The sequence below is a fragment of the Macrobrachium nipponense genome, chromosome 46 (genome assembly GCF_015104395.2).
Source record: "Macrobrachium nipponense isolate FS-2020 chromosome 46, ASM1510439v2, whole genome shotgun sequence".
Classification (NCBI taxonomy): domain Eukaryota; kingdom Metazoa; phylum Arthropoda; class Malacostraca; order Decapoda; family Palaemonidae; genus Macrobrachium; species Macrobrachium nipponense.
The window spans coordinates 31821809-31826808 of record NC_061106.1 but is presented as its reverse complement, the minus strand read 5'-3'; the positions used below and the strand labels follow the sequence as shown (position 1 = coordinate 31826808).

The following is a 5000-nucleotide window of genomic DNA, read 5'->3' as shown; positions in this document are numbered from 1 at the left end:
TGTGCTTGTATTGCATATTTGGCTTGGAGACAGAGCGCCCACTCATTCCTGCGGGCTCAGCAAACTTCTGCTATCGAATGTAGAAGGGCATTGCTTACCGGGAGCGTACTGGTATATACCTCGGGGGATACTCAGACACTGGTCAAGGGGTGTGTTCTATCGCTTGACTGGGGGGTGTTTCAATCGCCCAGTGGAGGGTGAAACTTTTTTTTTTATCAGTGTGGGTGAACTCCTTTCTTTTTTTTCTCTCTTTGTCGGGATGTTGAGAGACGAATTAGCCCTTGAAAATGAATTTTCAATGCCAAGACATCAGCTGATTGATTAGTTGATGAAGTGAAATGCCCGTAGGGTTTTTTTAAGAAAAGAGATTTTCTTTCTCTTAGATGAAGAGAAAGGGAAATGAAAAGAGATTTTCTTTCTCTTGAAGGAAGAGAAAAGGAAATGAAAAGAGATTTACTTTCTCTTGAAGGAAGAGAAAAGGAAATTAAATGCATGGGATGGGTGTATGTTTTCCTTATTCTTTGGAATGCACAAATATAATGGGGACACTGAGATTATTATTTTTTTTTTATTGTGTTGGAGAGATTGCTTTAAAAATGGTGCTGAGTGGTGGTGAATGGTGATGCCCGGTGCCGGTGAGTGTTGTTGATTGGTGTTGCATTTGGTGTTGTCAAGTGGTGGTGTACTGGGGGTTTGGCAATACTAGTGTATGCTGTTTGAATTGCACCCTTACTTGAGATCTTTGCAAGAGAATTATTACTGTGGAGAATTATTACTATTATTATTAATAATTGTTATTGTATGAGACTTGTTTTACGAGAGATTTGAGATATTTCATGGGAGATTATTTTATAATTATTACAGATAATTATATCATGGAGAATTATTACAATGAATTATTGGGAGAAGTTTTGGGGTTAGTTATTTGTTGAGTTTTTGTAACTTTGGAGAATGTTTCAGTCATTCGTGAGTGACGAGTTTTGCTGAATTTTGGTGAATTGTGCTGAATTTTGCTGAATCTTTGGTGAAAGGACAAGCATTAACATTGGTAATGTTTTTTGTACTGATACTAGTGATTTTGATGATAGCAATTTTTGTGATACTACTGATAGTGATACTTCTGATACTGATTTTTTTTATACTAATACGTGGGTGCTGTAATGCTATCAAGGGTGGTGAAATCTTTTTTTGAATTTGGGAGGAACTAACAACACAATTTTTTTGTTTTTTCTTTTTTTTATGAGTTCAGCAGATAATTGTTTGACATACGTGAGTTACGGGAGATAGTTAACAATGCTGTTGATTTTTCTTCCCCCCCCCTTTTTTTTGGAGGTTAGCCAGCGCTAGAGTCATTATTCGGGAATGTGTTTGTGTTTTCAGCTATTTGATGCTGCAAAGAGATTTATGGGAGAATTCTTGCATTTTTTTTAATGCATACATAATGGCTCTACATTTTTTTCTCTGGATATTTGTGTTCCAGAAATTGTGAGTTTCTTGCAAAATACCTTTGTTGTATTTGTGACAACTTTGCCAGAGATAGGAAACTTGGTTAAGTTTTCTAGTGGCCTATGTCGTAGTGCATATGGAGAAGTCTTGACTTAGACACTTTGAATTTGGAGTTCTATTATAATGAGTTGTGACACATTGGTGATTTTTTCTAGAATTTCCTAGACAGTTTTTATTTGCCGAGTTTTTGCCCTTTTTCAGCAGTTATGCTTAACAGAGTTTGTGGATCTTTACTATAACATTGAGTTATTCTCTGGAGAATTGGAGATATATTATTTTGGAGATATAATTGGAGGTATATTATTTTGGAGTTATAATTTGAGATATAATACTATATTGGAGATATATTTTTGGCCATTTGATATTTGCCAATGGTGGTGAGAGCTAGGTTTAGTTCAATTATTTTGCAGCCATCTTTGATGCAAATGGAGACATTTTTGAGGAGATATATGGGCAATATTTGTGAGTGGGTCAGCTGGATGCTTTGAGTGCATATTTTTTTTGGAGATGGGATTTCATTTTGATTATCCTTTTTGGAGATTTAATATTTTTTGGAGCCTTGTTTTATTCCACATGGAATTATTGGTGAAATAGAGGTAGATATTTTTTTATTTGCCGAAATAGAGGTGAATATTTTTTATTCCTGGAGTGGTGGTTTTTTTTATGAACACGTGGCCATTGGAGAAATAAGAGGGAATATGGTGTGGGGGGGGGTGGTTATTAACCAAATGGAGGAAATATTTTTACCACCTGAGTGTTTTTTATTATTAATATGGTGAAATATATGGAGGTGGAATTAATCCTTGGCAGGTGACCGTTTTTTTGTGGTTATGGAGTTTTTTCGAGCCAAGAGAAGATTTCTGTGGTTCTTTCTTTTTGGTTTCGTGATTATTTGGAGGCGAGTGGCATTACTGCATTGTGGTTCTATGGAGATGTGCATTTTTTATGTTCACAAGTGTTATTTTTGGAGGCATATAATTGCTGAATTACGAGTTTATCATAGCTTTTATCCTGGATAGGTGATAATTTTTATAATTGGGCAGTGTCATGTGAGAGAAATGTCTTTGAGACAAATTTTTGAACACATTCGTCATATCTTGGAGTTAATTTTGGGAAATGTGCTTACTTCGTGTCAGTATAGACGTTTTCTTGAGAATCACGAGTTTCCGAACTTGTGAGTCTGACTAGACATTTTTTTTGTGCTGCTGTTTGAGCACACGTCCGCGGGTGGATTTTCTGCTGACAAGCGCTGTGCTGGTTCCTTTTCCTTTAGTGGTAATTGCTCAGAGTTTTGCAATATCTGGAAATGTTGACAATAGCATTTCACAAAAGCGCATGTGTGAGAGTTTGCCTTCTGGCCGTGTCGGTCGATAAAAGTTGCGATGTCGAGAAATTCCGTAACTATACATGGGGCATTTCTTGGGGGAAAATGCGGGGTTATGCATATTATGCATATATTATGTGTTTTGTGATTGGGAAGTTTACTTGTGATTATTTTTTTTCTTCCTTTTCCTATGAGAGATGTAATTGGGGATTGAGCTTAAATAGCATTTCTTTTTGGATGGGAGATGTAATTTATCGGGGTTGAGATTTATATAAATGGGAGTTTGACATTAAGTCTCATTGTAATTAATTATATGAGCAGTAAAGGGGTTTTTGCTATTGGAGATTTTTGCTGATTTTGTGAGTTGTTGAAATGTCAGAGCTTGAGAGAACATTTTTGGGTCTGGGGCTTGTTACGTGATTTTTTTTTTCCTTGGGTTCGTTACATTCTTTTTTGTTTACATATGAGAACATTCGAGTTTGGAATGTGAGTGCAGAAGTCCATGGAGTTGTTGTGAGTTTTTTGATTGTGTGTGCTGATGTGTGAATTTGGAGAATTGAGTTGGAAAACTTGATAATTCATTTTCCTTTGCGAGTTATGATAATGACTTATGATTTAGTTATCATATTAAATGGAGTTAATTAGGAGACGTTCAGTTAGTATTTCTGATGTTTTGAGGTCATTTTTTGATAGAAGTAGTATGTCTGGAGTTAATTCCTTTTTAATTGACCAATGACTTGACTGACGTACATACACACCAAAAAATTCGTTCCCCGACGCTAGCAAGACGTCCACCAGCCGTGCAGAGATGTTGCTGTCATTTATCGAGGGTGATTACAAGAGTTTCCACGAGAGTTTCTACAGAGTTCTACAGCGCTTTTAGGGATCTGCAGAAGTCGTTAGAAGCCTTCTACAATGAGGGAGGCATTCCGTCTTCCTACAGCATGCTTCAGTCTGTTCTGGAAGTTGCAGACAAAGAGGGATATTCAAGAATCCAAAATGAGAGAAAATTCTAGTGTTATTGGAGATGAAGCGTGATAGACTCTACTTTGTGCTGCCAGAGACGTGCAGTTATTACTTATATTTTATTTTAAGCCGGCCAATGTTTTATATTATATAAGCTGTTTTGTTTGACCATTTGCTAGGCGGGAGCTAGCAATTTAGCGTGGCCGAGCTTCTGTGATAGGGATTATAATTAATGATATATTTAATAGCATAATGTGATGCGCTGTGACCTTTTTGGAATGTGGAGAACAGAGCCGAAGCAACGACCCGAGAAAAGCTGATAAATGATTTCTGGGTGGCGTGATATGAAAACTGCATAGTTAGGCGAGTCAATGTTCGTCAGTTCATGGGCTCTTGTTCAAAGTACCTTTGGGAAACTGGTTGTAGCCAGTAATATGAGGCGTTAGCGAAGTGTGCATTCATATGTGCGTGTGCGCCTCTTCTATTCTTAATGGTATCGTTAGCCAAGTCTATGGGAAGACTTGCACAAAGATTCGTGGGAGGAAGGCAAAGCCATGATGGCAGATGCCAAAGTGTTTTTTGAACAGTGAGTGAGATATTCCAGCTGCAATGGGTGAGTGTTGAATTTACTTTAGCCAAAAGGAATGGCTTGTTACACATTATAAGAATGTTTAATCTTTAACTTTGTCTTTAAACTTATGTGTGCTAACAAGTGTGTTTCTCGTGTCTTTGAAGCAGACGATTCTGGCGAGGGAATTGACTGGCAAAGAGGGGGACCGAGAGTCCCAGATGGGAGAGACAATTGGTGTGACAAATTACTGTTTTAGACATTTTAAAGTTTGGGGGTTAACTGAGTTAAGTTAGTCTGTGAGACTTGATTTATTATCTTTCCATTGTTAAATAAAGTTATTTTTTATATGACTTGACTCTCATCCTGATTACCTGTAAGAATGGAGAGAGAGAGGTGGAGAGAGAGAGATTGCGCGAGAGAGAGGGGAGTTGCCGAGAGAGAGAGAGAGAGAGAGAGAGAGAGAGAGAGAGAGAGAGAGATATTGTGTATCGGTTTGCCTGACGCTCGGGGTTCCACGTTTACCAAATAAAAACGAGATTAATATCCCGTTTAACATATATATATATATATATATATATATATATATATATATATATATATATCAAGGGAGAAAGGAAACACACACTTGTTTAA

The 5000-nt window shown here is 37.1% G+C and overlaps 1 protein-coding gene and 1 long non-coding RNA gene across 4 annotated transcripts in view; one reads left to right on the top strand and one right to left on the bottom strand.

Moving 5' to 3' along the window:
• LOC135214877 (uncharacterized) overlaps positions 1-5000 on the top strand; it is a 128920-nt gene that overhangs the window by 59592 nt on the left and 64328 nt on the right. The window lies entirely within an intron of this gene.
• Positions 1-5000, bottom strand: part of LOC135214874 (matrix metalloproteinase-20-like) — a 34595-nt gene that overhangs the window by 21545 nt on the left and 8050 nt on the right. The window lies entirely within an intron of this gene.